Source organism: Bactrocera latifrons, unplaced genomic scaffold, assembly GCF_001853355.1.
Source record: "Bactrocera latifrons isolate USDA-ARS-PBARC rearing strain unplaced genomic scaffold, ASM185335v1 scaffold_3, whole genome shotgun sequence".
In the NCBI taxonomy this organism is placed as follows: Eukaryota; Metazoa; Arthropoda; class Insecta; order Diptera; family Tephritidae; genus Bactrocera; species Bactrocera latifrons.
The window spans coordinates 216,965-232,367 of record NW_017536629.1 but is presented as its reverse complement, the minus strand read 5'-3'; the positions used below and the strand labels follow the sequence as shown (position 1 = coordinate 232,367).

Here is a 15,403-nt window from a genome sequence, read left to right as displayed (position 1 = left end):
TTTTTTTTTTTTTTTTTTTTTTTTTTTGGGTTTTGTAAGGTCTTTCTTTCGACTTCTTAATTTATAATTTCGTCTGTGCGCCGCTCGGCACTCAGCCGCACAGGTTCTTTCGGGCCGCCTTGCAAGAAAACGTGTTTTCGCCGGCTGCTTGGCCGCTCATAAGCCTTGCCAAGCGCTGCTGTTGTGCGCGCGTACGTGTGCGTGTGTATGACGAGTTAGCTGTCTGGCTGACTCGTCATTTCATGCCAAGTCTGTATGCTACATTTTGCTGGCCACAATGACTATTTTCTGATTTGCTTCACCGCTTTCATATTTTTTTCCACACACTAAGCCGCGTTGCGTGTGTGTGTTGGTGCGTGCGTTTATTATACAACTTCATTCTGTGTCTTAGCCAGTTTGTGTGCGCTTAGTGCCGGCTAACCTGTGCCGCCATTTCTGCTGCTTTTCGCGCTTCTCCATGTTATTGCTCATATTTTTCTCTGCTTCAAAAAACACACACCTTCTTTTAAATATTTTTTTAAATATTTCTTTTTCGCTTTTGGTTTTTTATCATGTGCTTTTCTGCTTGCCACTGCTGTGCTCATGTGTAGTTGCTGTTGTTGCTTAAGCGCGGCTTATAAGCTACACAAGCGCTTGCTTAAAGAATCAATGAACCTTTGTCGCTGCCACTGCTCAACTCACGCGGCTGCCCACATTGCTTCAAGTAGGCTTGTGCAATTGTTGTTGGCTTGGAGCCGCTGTTTCTGCAATTACCAATTCTTTTCGCACGCTTCCTTGGCGAAAAATTAATTCTACAATATTTTTAATGTTCAAGAAGAGCCAGTTTTTTGATGTGTTTGATGTTTTTTTTTGTTTTTTTTTTTTTGTTTTTGATCTCGCCTCGAAACATGCTACAAGTGCGAGCGTTTAAGTTGCTGCGCTTCGTACTTGAACTTGACTTTAATGTCTTGGCTTTGTGTTTACAAATAGTTTAAAGTTAGAATAGTGGAAAAATCAGCAATAAAGGGTTAGTAAGTTGGTTAGTAGTTAGTAGGAAAATTAAATTTAAAGTTGGTACTAAAATATAATTATAGCTCAGCTAAGACGTGAAAATACTCACAGCTTCGTTTCGAAAATAGGCTGCGTGGTTTCAAAAACAAAAATGTTTCTAAAAGCAATTAGCTCAAATTTCACTTGGAAAAATTGGTAATTATCACTGCTTCACACTAAACTCAGAAACGCGCGACTATTTTCAAGGAAATCGCTAATATTTAAAAAAAAAAAAAAATTGAAAACTCAAAATGATAACGAAAACTGCACACCAACGCTTATTGACGATATTTCGGTTTGGTTTTCTTGACGCTTTCTCACCTAAAGAACTTTTTAAAGCTGTTTATGATTTTTCGATTTTTGAAAATTTTTGGATTTTTTATTCAACAACACGTTGCACGCGAAAACCAACTCAAAGTGGACACGTTAAAATTATTTGCAACTTTCGGCTGATAACTGCTATCGTATGTTGGTGCACGTCGACGACGTGGTTAGAACTGCACTAGTGAGTGGTAGTAAGTGGCAAGGTTTGCTATCTCGAGTGTCGAGTGTCGAGAGTCCGCGTGTTACGATGCTACGGTGTTGCTACTATTGCGGCCGTGTTCGATTTGAACGCAACTTTGATTTGGATATCGAAATTTTGTGTGCGTTGTGCAGAGTCTTCTGTCTTCTCCGCTGCCCTTTGGTGCTGTAGTCGTCGTTGTCGTTGTTGTCGTATTTTGACGTTCGACTGCTGACGCTTGACTGTGACTGTGACTTCGACTTTGGCGCTGACTTCAGCGGCGACTGCGGCGTCGATATGGAGAGACGTTGTTGCGCGCGGCGACGAAGGCGGCAATGTTGTTGATAACACTGAGACACACTGTTGCTGCTGCTGCTGCTCCACTCTACAACCACTCCTGTTGCGTGCTGCTCTTTAGCGCTTGTTGATAGTTTCGCCACTGCTGTTTGGATATTTTAGAATATCGTGTGTTTTTGGAGCGAAGTTTTCCTGCTGCAACTGTTGTTGTTGGATTTGTTTTTGTGTTTATTTTATTTTGATTTTTTTTTTTAGATGCGATACTCGTTATGGTTGTCGGTTGTGATATTATTTTGTTTATTTTTGTTGTTGTTATTTTTGTTATTATTTAATAGAGCGACGGCGGACAGAATTGGAACGGGTTAAAGCAAAGACTGTACGAAGACTGAAGTAAGAACGACTGGCATTCTAAGGTAATATACCAATTTTTGCATTCGGAGTTCGGCTTTTGAATCTGTTGAATTCGTCGCTACGCTCGTGCGCCACACTTTCGTATGTATTCGTTTCATGTGCGCCACCACCACCATCAACACCGACATCGACACCACGCAAGTGAGCGCATACAGTCGGGTATTGTGTCATCCGCCTGCCTGCCTTGCTTGCCTATTTGGCGTACTGATTCCGACTTTAGCGACTCTCTTCAAGCCAACTTTGCGCGTGAGTGTGTGCCTGTGTATACATATGTGAGGGCGTATATGTATGTGTGTGTCCGTACTTCATCATCGGCATCCACATGCACGACTTTAAAGTCGAAGGCATCACAACCATGCCTAAGTGTTCCCCGTGTACGCTCCTCTAGTCTTCGTACTCTTAACATTTGCTTTTGCTTAGTTTCGTTGCTACGCTCGTACACCTTCCTGTTGATGACGATGTTTGCTTTCAGCTCGGTTCTGCTCTTCCGTCGTTGCTTTCAAAACATTCTCCTTTACTTCTCCACTTTCGTCGTTGCGCTCATTCGCCTTTTCGGAGCACACCAAGTATACTCCTAAAATGTATGAAGAGTAATTATTGTGGCACTTTTCTCTTACCTTCCTAATTTGTGCTCAACGCTTCAGGTGTGCGAACTGCGATTCCTTTGTTGTTCTCTGCGATTCGCACAGGTTGTTGACTGCGGTCTTAACTGATGATGTGCTCATTATTGTCCTATGCGCTAAAGAATAACTTCACACAGCGACAGCGGCTTGTTTAGAGCTCTGGCTCTTTCTTCTCTACGCCGCTATGCCTCCGCTTACTGTTTTGTGACAACAAAGGCACAAAAGATGACACAACTCTTGCCTTTTGTCGGTAAACTGTTTTTGGTTCTAAATCATATTCGCCGCTTGCACGTACGCAGCAGTCTTCCAATCTCATCCACACACTTGCTGTGATAATGATGGCTCCATTTAGTTATTTTAAAGAACAAAACAATGAGTCGGAATTTCGAAACAGGAGTTTGGTGATTGCAAGTACTCTTATATCGTCTACAAAGGAAGTCGTTGTATAAGAGTAGACCAAAGCGGTCACAGGACAACTTTCAGACATTTAATTTTTTATTAGAAAGGTTGTCTTATTGTATTATGTCAATGGGTCTGGTGGACCGAAAGCGATAGCTCCAGTCTTTATTAAAACAATATCTAAATTAGTTCCGGATTTCCTTCAGCATTTTTAATTAATTTCAAATATATATCAGACCAAGTAAAACGCTTTCTCATATCAGACTCGAATCACTCGATAGAGACTGATTAATTTAGTGCTGAAATTTTTTTCGATAATATTTTCTAAAATATATTACTAATGCCAGTTCTTTTTCTACGATTTGCCAATCCGAGAGTTTTCTTTTTAAATTTCATACAAAATAATCACTTTACTATGAGATTCGGGTCGATGTAGCCCAACAGTACTCACTTTGGGTTAACAAAATTTTTTAAGTCATAGATTTCTAGCCTTTATTTCAAATTATGATAATTTATAACTTCCGTTCTTTGAAAATAATATTTTTTAGACATACAATATCACCGAATTATGGGATGAAGAAGTCTTTAAAAATATTTAGGATAACAATTAAGGATATATTGGTATATTCCACAAGAGGGCGAACAAATTGTTAGTCCAAACGATAGAAACCTTATTGTTTTTCAATTTTTCCCACGAAATTTTTTTTGGCTTTATTTTTAAACATTAAAGAAAAGGTTTGGAATTTAGAGGATAATTAATTCCAACAACTCTTAGTTCATACTTTTCCCATCTTTAACTAGCTTTTAAGCAAAGCTTCGAAATTCATAAACGAAGTTACATTTGAGTAAATTCCCTAAAAGAAAGTTGAAGGAGAAAACTTGGGACAGTTTTCCCGAAAGTCTGGTCAGCCATTCGTCAGTTAAGTTCTAGTTAAGAAAAGGAAAGTTGTGGGTAAAGAAGAGGTTAAGTTGTGGGTATATATGTCTGCTAACCAGACATTGAGAAAACGGCGTTTCTGCTATATAAAATTTGTTCGTAAAAATCTGAAGCACTAAGCATTCCGAAACTCCAAGAATAACGATAAATTTCGGAGAAAACGCCAAATCTTTCATTAGCTGTTGAGCATAAAAATGATAAATAATAATGAAACAAAATTTCGCACAACCAGTCTTAACATTTTTTAACAAGCTAGAGTTATTTGAGTTCAAAGAATATATATATTTTGTTCATAGAATATATTTGAAATTGGCTTCAAAATATCCAGCTCCTCATAAACATTCATACCTAGTAACATAATTCAAACTGCACATTAATGTAGCGCGCCTCCCATTCAACAGATAAGATAACATCGCTGAAATGTAATGTTAAATAAACAACAACTCGAAAGAAGCCTAACTACCTCAAACCGCTGCTTAAGTGCACCCGCATAACACAGCTGCTGCTCCATTGCCAACGAGAGGGAAAGCATTTGCATTCAACACACGGTAACAGTGGCAACAACACGAACGCTGTATATGTGGCATAATTCTGTTGAATTCATGACAGCGACTATCATTTTACCTACCCCCGGCGCGCCCAACCCCCATTGCACGCGGCCATCCACTTTTCAGTTCGCACGGCCGGTTGGTCCTGAAACCATCGCATGCGTCATAGCTTCAACAGTAGCACACCGCGTCGCGCCACACCGTTACTCCGCTACCGCGTTGTTGCTGTGTGTGGCTGTCGGAAAACCGAGCATTTCCCATTAGACGGCATGCGGCATGTTCGCTTGGCCGTCCGTGCATGGGGGTTGCACCCATTGTAGCGCTGCTAACGGTACCAGTACCAGCAGCATAGCCGGCGCTCGGCTTTCACCTTCGTGCCGCATCGCATTGCATCGCATCGCCTAACAAAAACGACAAAACGCGCGCATTGTGTGCCAGCACGCTTGTGCTGCTGCCCACCCGCTTGCCAGCTATTGATGCTTGTCGTTGTCGTTATCGTTGCCGTGCCGTTGCGTTCATTGTTATTGTTGGCGTAATAATATTACTGCCAAATAATCGAGACAGATAGGGCAGACAACAGGTGCGAGCGAGAGGCATACATACGCAGCTAACTGTTCAACAGCACACACACACACACGCATACAAACGTCAATAGAAGCACATGCGTCAAAGAAAAATCAACGAGAAAATAATTGTTACACCTGCTTGCACATTTCCGACGACAAAACACAAGCACGCACACACACACACACCGGAATTCACTCGGTGAGGTCGGCTAACGCAGGGGAAAGCAGCGCAAGCACAGGTGAGTATGCGGCCCGCACTCATGCCACCCCGCCCGACAAGCAAAGCAACATGCTGAACAATCAACACGTAAAGCCTTCGCAGCAGGCCACCCTTCACGAACCCACCGAAGAATATCTGCCGAAAGTGTGGCGCTATCAACGACTTACTCCGAATGGTTAGTGCGCAGGTGTAGTAAAAATACGTGCCCCACCAAGAACAGCTGGAGAAATTACGAACAGTTGGGGTGGATTGCCGTTATTTACATTGCATGCTCTGATAGATATCAGTGGTTGTTTTGCATAAAGCGGCGCAATCAGCCGAAGCTTTCACATTTCAGCTATGTAGCGCCGAAGCTTTTAAAGCTGTTTGGTGTGAGGCGGTAGCTTTCTAAGCTCTGCCATACTATTTTTATAAATTACGTTAACATTTTTATTTGAATTTGAATAAGAATGTATGAGGAAGGAATACTCATGCATATTTTCGATATCATCTTATTTTCTAATAATAAAAAAAAAATAGTTAAATAATACACTCAGAGAACAGAGATTCTTCAGTATTCGCGGCAAGTAAACAGCACTTGACTGTATAACGTCATCAAATGTGACGGACTGTTTAAATAGTATCATTTATAATTTTTTTCTTACAGTTTACAACCTTACAACAAGTTTGAGGTCTTAATGTCAATTAATTAGTTTATCAATTGATTACACAAAAGGTTTGTCTGGCGTTCTTGCCATGGAAAAATATTGAGCAACTAGCTACGGAATCGTTGAAAATGTTGAAGTGTTTTGGGAGSTACCTTTTCACGAACACAAATATTTACGTGGCATAAAGCATTCATAACATTGAAAAATTAAAGTAAAAGCGCTTGAAAATCGTCGTGTTAGCAACCGAGAGAATTTCAATGCGATCCAATTTGATTTATCATAAATTTACGAGCGATATTTGTGTTGTTTACAGTAACTTAAAATATTCATGTCGGCCAAAAAATTTTGCGACCTAGAACATTTTCGTGAAATAATTTTTTTTTACAGAATTTTCGGAATGGATTAACTCAGAAGCACTACATCGATGAAATAAATTGAGTTTTGGAGGGTGAAGCTCCATCAAGGTTGTTGTTTATCAGTGGCAAGGTGTCTTCAATTGCGGTCTTAGATCACTCTAAAACGAATTTTGGGAACGTTTAGTTGTTGTTGAACGTCTTGTTGTTGTCTGATATTAAAAGATCGTGAGATTTAAAAAACTATAGTTATATTATGATTAGTGGAACCCAAATGTAGCCTTGGATCCCACGCTATTTGTCAATCGGTCAAAAAAAGATCTATTGGTCGTGAGAAATGATAAAGAAATACATTCGAAACACGTCTATAAAATCGTGACACTACGCATATCAGCCTGAAAATGAACAGTATTTCCAAAAAACCGAATCCCAATCCGCCAAAAGCGGCTGGCGCATAAAGCACTTCGAGACAACTGGTTGCCTGTTTTCGATTTTCTTTAATTGGACATGTAGAAGCCATACCACTGGAACAACATAGAACAGTAAATTCTGAGTGATATACAACCATCTTTTTGCCAAAGGTCTTTCAAAAAATGAGGAAATCCAACCGCCGAAGACGAATCACCCTTCATCACGACAATGCGAGCTCACACACAAAAACTGAAAGAAATGCATTTTTGAGCACTCAAAAAATGGATTTAATGAGTCAACCACTGTATAGTCCTGACTTCCGGGGTTTTTTTTTTACTTTCCTTACTAAAAAATAAACTAAGAGCTCAAAGTTTTTCGACACCGGAGGAGGCGGTTGATGGGTTTAGAAGGCATGATTTGAACATACCTCAATCAAAATGGCAAAGGATCTTAATCTACGGAAAAATATGATTTGATTAATATTTCTTTTTTTTCTCTAATCCCGACAACTCAACCTGCGTATCATCTCTGACATGATGTATACTGAACTAACTACTATTTTAAATGCTTCCCAAACCGAAGTTAATTGTGATTAAATCGATTCGTATCATGCAATAAGTGGTAATAAAAAATGGAATACTTTTACCACTCACGAACCAAAAAGAATTGGTCATACCCAAATAGTGATAACATATTATAAACGAATTCAGAGGTTAGGGAATATTCTTGTTGTGATGAAAAGACATGTTTTACCACGAGCACATTTTTATTTCTAGCTAAATTCAAATGAGGTCTAGAGTCTCTTAACAAGTATGATAGGCGTTGGAAGCGGAAAAATTTGGTCAAATTCTCAAAATATGAGCTGAGCTGATAGTCAATACATCTGCAACAGTTTTAGAGATATTTCTATATATATGAATATTAGGTAGTCGAAAAAGTATTTTAGTTTTTTGTCATTGCAGTCATATATCTCCAGTGCTACCAATCACATTGTGTCATACCATATAGTATTGGAAAGGATAGATTTTAAGCTTCACTCAACCAAAGACAAAATTATATGCGGGGAAGTTGAAAAAAAGTTACAGCTGTTCAAAACTTAGTGAAAATAATGAAGAAATTCGCTATATTTTGAAATTTTTGTATAATGATGATAATATTGATTGACTGATATTATGCAATTTGCGAAGTTTACGGAGACAATGTGGTATCAGTTGGTGTAGCATAACAATGGTTCACTCGCTTCCGTTCTAAAAATTTCCAAATTTCGATTTACACTGATGGAATAATGTCTCTAGCGGAAAAATGGCAAAAAGTGGTCGATGACAATGGTACATATTTGTTTCTTTATTTATTAGTATAAATAAAAAGAATAAGTTGAAGTTTGATTACAAATACGAAAAGATTTTTACGACTACCCAATTGATTACCAACAACATTTTTTGGATATTCTTTTATAACAATATTTATTATAAAGTTTGTATATAAACCCTGATAAGCTTATCCTGGCTAATACCTGGCTTCAACGCGTTTCACTTTAGCAAAGTATTAGACTACGCATATACAATTTAAATAATGGTCTCATAGAGCCATAGCCAAAGTCCATTAAAAAATAAGCGCGAGTCATACTATACTCAAATCCTCATGTTCAATTTTATTCTAATACCATTTAAAGTTTACAACGCACATTTCCAATCATTCCGCCACTATATTTCTCTGCCGTTTTACCAGCGTTTCCAAGCATTTGCAACAACTAAGCCAGCCAAATGAAGCAGCGATTTAACTATTAAAAAGGCACCAGCACAAAATACAAATCTCCCAAAATAAAAGCTTGGACTTGTGCCCGTGGCTGCGCAACGCGAATGTAAATGGACGCGAAATAAAGAATAAAAATAAAAAATAAACTCGTAGAGAAATAACAAATGGTTATATAAATACATGATGCGACTACATGACTAAAGGACTAAAGGGGACGACGACGACAACAGGACACCATACATGATGACTACACGAATAACAAAGCGCCAATGTGTTCGCATTGTAATCAGTGCGCTGCAGCGTGGCACAGCGCGCGCGACGACAGCACAACAGACTCATCGTGCGCTAAAATGACAACGCATGAAGTCAGAAAAGCGGCAACACTACGCGGGAATTGTGGACGCACCGCGCGCCCCGCTTGACAAGGCAGGGCGTGCACTGCATTTGCTATGTATGCTGGGTTGTATTGTTGTACAGGTGGGCGTATGTTGGTGTGCGCGCTCGTGGTATCCTTTTTCAATAGGATTACCACAGATTTACATGAGAACGCATCGAAAGTGAATTGCACGAAATGGCATGGATGAAGTGGTATTGCGAGAACGACTGACCCCCCGCAACACATTGCAACAGATAGCCAGCCGGCCAGCGTTGCTCAGCCGTTCGATGCGCTCAATCAGCAAATCGCGTCCTTCGCCAACGCCGCAACGCGCGCACTGCTTTTTTGCTTTTGTTGCAACACAAAGTTTTTATCTCCATTTGAAACATTTTGCGCGCCGTTTTGCCGCTTTCCGGCTCGGAATTTTTTTCCACAATTCTTTGTACATTTTTTGTGATTTCATTTCACTTTTTTCAGTTTTTTTGGTGCAATTTTTATTGTAAATTTTTCATTTCCTGGAGCAGGCGGCAAAACGAGCGCGCTTTTGCGTATTTACATTTGTGCGGATTATGGTGATTTCCTGCAGGTGGAAATGCCAACAGCGCGTAATACTGCCCGTAGGGTGGGGCATGTATGTGGGCGCGCTTGTTGTAGTGAGCGCTCACTGGACTGGAACAAGCGAAGTTGATATAAAGTTTAATAACTTAATGACATCTAAATTGGAAGCGATGACACTCGCTGGCTTAGCTCTTGTTTTGCGCGCAGATTTTCTTAAATATACCTATTTATTTGTATACAGGCATTTTTAAGCCAATTTCCATTCAATACAGCCACACATTTTTATTTATGAAACAAGCAAAATGCGACGTCAGCATTAAATGCAATTTAAAATGGCGTCAAATGAATTTAACAGATGATATCGCCAATAAACTTGCAATGCGTCGCGCTTCACAGAAACCATATCAGGTGACCTAAAAGCCACGTTCAAGGCAGAAACGCTCAGTTCACGTTCCAATAAAAAATACACCCCAGCGCCTATGCCCCAACCACCACCAATGCGAGCGCGAGCGCCAGCGTCACCCACTTCATTACCATCAACCGTAACAGCAACACCGCCAGCTCCGCGCCATCGACGACATCGTTTCGTACGTACATAAAATTGTTATTGATTCAGCAGCAGTTGTAGTTGCGAGCGATTTATGCGATTTCCGCTTAATTTGTTTGCATAAATGCGAGCAGCAGTTACAACAACGCAACAGTCACCCCACCGCCGCCAACGCAGCATCAATGCAACAAACACAAACAACCAGCCCATACACACAACACTCAGGCAGCACCACGCTACCTTTGTTGTTGTTGTACTTTCCTGTTGCTCATAAAATTATTTGCGTACTCATTTCAAGGATATTTATACGTATTTTTATGCAACTAAATAAATAAATAAGTGAAACATAAATACAGTTACATGCAACAACAGCTCAACGGCATTTGCCCAGCTCGAGATTCCGGCGGCTTGGCTTTTGGCGACCGGGCTGGCTACAAGGCTTACCTGCAACGAGAGGAGAGAGAGAAGCATATAAAAGGTGGTATTAAAAAGCCGTTCGTCTCGACGATTTCAAGCGTAAAGAAACAAAAACAATAGAAAAAATAAAAATACGAGCATAAAAGTGAGTGAAATTATTTCGCGGCCGAAAACGGGAGACCCCCGGCCCTGCAATTTCCGCTATGGTGCAATAGTAAAATTTAAACACTAAGGTTATGGAGGCAGTAATAGACTTTCATGGCACGACCACTTATTGGTAGTCGTTTCGGTTTATAGTGCAATCATTGCTTTCCAATTTTGCACCGAACTTTTTTCTTCCATAAGAAGTGCTATAGAAATTCTAAGCCGTTCCATTAGCTAGATAATTTGAGGCTATGTGTACTTAAAGGGAGGAGAGCTAGGACTAGCATCTAGAAAATGTGCATAATAATCCTAAGAATTTGAGAGAGCTGACAGATAAAACAGCAAAAATGTTAACTTCGGCAGCATCGAAGTTCCAATATCCTTCGCAAGTGCAAGTCTTATAGCACAATATGTTATCCAAAGTCTTTATCTACATTTTGAACATTAGCTGAGAGCATACACGAAGACCGTGGAGAGTCGCCTCGGTGCCATTCACTGCAACTTGGCCTGACGCCTTGGCGTATTACACGTCGGTATACTTAAGCGTACAAAATACAGCTGGTGCAAGAACTGAAGTCGTCTACCTCTCTAAGTGACATCGCTTAGCTTTATGGGTTCTAGAAAAGTTCCAAGAATATCCGATGTCTTCGAACCAATTTTTCAGCGATTTCTGGCGCAGTGGGTATGTCAACAAGCATGTGGGCCGAAGAGACTCCAACATCTGTCATTTCATCCAGAGAAACAACGGTTTTGTGCGATTTGTGGGCCGGTGACATCATCGATGCATAATTATTCAAACCCGTTATCGTGCAATAATATTTCTTGAAATAAAAAAGTTTTCCATACAAGGACTTGAGCTTGCTATATCAGTTCGTATGGCAGTTGGATCCTTAGTGTTCCGATATCAGCTGTTCCGACAAATGCAAGGAGCAAGGAGCTGGCGACGAAGAAAAGAACGTTTGCAAAATTTGCTATCGATGTCTCGGCAACTGAGGCAATGGTTCGCGTATATACAGATAGCCAAATATGGCTATGTATGGTATATCTGCCAAGGGATCTTCAGCGTTTTCTAACAATTTGGGTGGCAAATTGACTTATGCCTAAGTTCAGGGGATGAATATCGAGAGATCGAAAAGCTGACGACGCAAAAGATACCCAAATGCCTTACTTATGAGCAAGAAACGGCTCAGTTAAGCTAACCTCGGAAGATCAGTCTATGGAAACAGTCTTGTTATTGTTTGTAGGTTCAGCGATCGGGCAAAGTCTAAGCGAACAATAAACGACAGCATTCCAAAACTTCAAGAATTGATAAGCCTCAGCTTGCACTACTGGACACGAGCAGTCCATGCGAAGGAAGAAACACGAAGAGTTTCTAAAGATCATACTGTGGTGGCCATGCAGAAACCCTATGTTTCGTAAACCATCATACTAGAGACTTTATTATATTTATTATATATTTATTATATGAAAGCGTTTTAAGAATGCGCAAAACCAAAAAATGTTCATTATTGTTTACTAATAAATAAGTCTTTATAAAAATGTGGCAACATTAAAAATTATTGAAATCGGAGTTTAAAAGCCAAAAATCTAAACTGTGTTTTCTAAGCAAGCTTCAAAGAAGAAATTGGAGTTGAAAACCCGAGTATGTGTATTTATATCATTATTTGTGAACCTTCCTACAGCAGCCATGTCTAAAGCAGTAAAAATCAGAACAGAGAGATTGTTAAATCATCAGCAGAGATCCAGTGGCTTAAGAAAGACAACCAAGCTGGCAAGAAGCACAACGACAACTACACACAATGCACGACAGCAATGTTCGCAGTGACATCAGCAAGCGAGCGAGTTAGAAACCACACTATTGCCACACAGTCAAGCCAATGATGCCACCATGTTGTCATATCTTGATTTCAACTTCAGCAATTGCTGCTTACAACTGTAATTCTCCACTACTAACAGCGATATACGACTCAACTGTTCGTGCGCTGCATGTTGCACGTAGCTTATTGCAGCTTACTTGTCGTTGCAAGTGAGTGCCGAACGAGGCGCATGAAGCAAAGACACAACCATTAAGCAAACCAACCGCATTTTTATTGATGCAACCAGCCGCTGTGACCGCTGGTTAAGCGCGCTTGCGTTTGTGTGAATGCGAATGTGCTTGCGTGTATATATATATATATACATATATGTGTGTGTGTGTGTGGTACGATGCAAAATTTCGCTATCGTGATATATAATGGTTAAATCGACTAGTTACTTACAACTATTTGCACTGTGTGTATGTGTAGCGCAATTAAGACCTTGCCACTTTCTGATTTCTTTCGAATTCTCCACACTTCTTGCTCTGCTGCTCACGACAAGCCGAAGTCGTCGATTTGTGGAATTGGGTTTATGCTTTGTTGACTGCAGCAGCAATGAATCGACATGCTCGGCTACTCGTACTTGCCACAAATACCTAGCTGTAGATAGAACTACGAACGGAGTGCATCATGAAGTAAAGGTTTTTAAATAACTCAAGACTTTTCGTAGCAAATGCATTGATAGAATCCAACTAATGTACTCCACATTGGGGTGGTTCTTAAGAGAAATAAATGTATTCTTCGACTGAATTTTCGTTGCACAATTGTGGCACTTCGGATCTTCGGCATGAAGAAACGAACTTGTAGACTAGATGAGATCGGTAAGTCGAGCCTTAAGAACAGCCCTAGTGCCCATAAAAATGCCGGCAAGTGCATGGCTGTGTACTGCTGCATGTCGCTACTGCATTGGTAGCTGGTTATGGCCGACACGGCGTTGGCGGCAGCGGCGCAGGCCGCCCGTTGAGGCGGCGAAGCGACGGCCATGGCCAAGGTAAGTAAAGTAAGAAAACACTAAATTCCAATAATGTGTAGTAATGATTATTATGCACTACCTTTCATGCAACATTCTTGGCATGTTATAAGTTGCATGGCAACCGACCGCTTTTGCCAGCCAACTTTTTGTGGTTGCCACCATTTAAGTGCACTAAAACACACACACACACACATACATGCATAGAAAATAAGTGTGATATAAAATAATTCTCTTTGAAATTAGCAGAGCGTGGAAATACGTGTAAAACAAAAGCATTACACAAGTAAAATAATCAGCACTTATTTGCGGAGAAAGAAAAGCAAATCAAATAAAAGCAAAGAAAGGGAAAGAAAATGGTAAGCTCTGGTACGAAATTGCATGTAAGCGCTAATTGTTGCATGCTCAAGTATTTGTGGTTGCATGCACACTCTCGCACTCTCGGCGGACACACTCCACTTCGAGTGGCAAAGCGGAAGAAAATCGTGCTGCCACTTTTGCTGTTCTTGCCAGTGAAACTTCGCGAAAGCCAGCAGCCAGCCAGCACTAGGAAGGCAAAGGGACGGCGGCGTCTATTTTGACCATGAACCCGTAACAACTGCGTGCATTCGCTTTGCGTCGGGCCAGCAGCAGTGCCGCGTTCGCTAAGTTCATTGTCAGCAATGCAATTTGAGCATAACAATAAAGTTGCAGCATCAAGCGGCTTCGGGGCAAAGCGTAGGTCTGCTGCTGCGGGAGCAAAGCGAATTCTTAGTCAACACTGTGCAAATGTGTTGCGTCGTCATTACGATTCGCTTATGCTCGTCTTTTGGGGGTATTTTTGGTAAGTGCCTAACGAATGATTTTATTTTGCTACATTTTTTCTTACGCAGATTTATTTTCGATGTTATTTAAGTTTGTTAGAATTAGTGTAAATAAGATACAGTAAGACTTCGAAATGTTGTACTCCGATAAACCGGATAGCAAGTGCATATTTAGAGAATGAAAACTATTCTCTACATAACGCAATGTCACCTCAAAAAATTCTATTGAAAAACAATTTTTATGATTCTAATACCGTTATTGCAGAGGTTTTCTTTTAATAAAGTATGAGCGATATTGTCCCCCGAAACCAAACTACAGTACGCCTAAAAAGCTTTAACTCTCTGTTGGCTCCTGGAGGTCATTTCGACCTTTGGTTTCAAAGCAACAGCAACAAGATCGTGAACTTCGTTTCCGCCGGCGCTATAATATCCTTCACTAATACAAAGGATTCCTTACAAGAACTTATTTATGATCACTCACTTTTTAGTGATCCGATCTGTACAACTTCTTCGGATATTGCGTTATTGGCTAATGGGCCAAGCTAAATTCCGTGAAGTTATCTCGTCAAATAGAAAAGTTTTCCATACAAGAACTTGATTTCGATCGCTCAGTTTCTATGACAGCTATATGCTATAATGGTGCGTTAACGAAGTTTACAACAAATGAGTAGTAGTAGGAAAAAATTATGTGTGCCAAATTTCAGATCGATATCACAAAAACTTCCGTACATACGCAATCATCTGTATGTCGACTGGTGCCTTAGAATCTGCTATTCTTATCGATTGTCCAGCGAGCATTTCATGACATTTCATTTATTGGAAGTGTAGTCATTGCGTTGTGTTATCGGTGCGAAAATGAGCTTCGAACAAAGAGCATTGAATTTTATTTTGCGCCTCTAAGCACATCGCGCACTTTGAGAATGCGTGGAGATTACCTGTTAAGAAGTTGTGTTGTACCTAATCCCCATTAGGATGATAAGGATTAGATAAGTTTTCGACGACATCACTCAACGGTAGGCCCAGGAAATGCGCTG

The 15,403-nt window shown here is 40.3% G+C and overlaps 1 protein-coding gene across 12 annotated transcripts in view; it reads right to left on the bottom strand.

The window, feature by feature from the left end:
- The window catches only part of LOC108970440 (polypyrimidine tract-binding protein 1), a 390,952-nt gene that overhangs the window by 223,422 nt on the left and 152,127 nt on the right, over nt 1-15,403 (bottom strand). The window contains exon 1 of one of the 12 annotated variants that reach the window (XM_018935829.1): nt 1,351-2,196. The exons of the other annotated variants lie outside the window; for them this stretch is intronic. The gene's annotated coding sequence lies outside the window, so the exon portion shown is untranslated. Of the gene's footprint in view, nt 1-1,350; nt 2,197-15,403 lie in introns of those variants that run through there. 12 annotated transcript variants of the gene reach the window in all.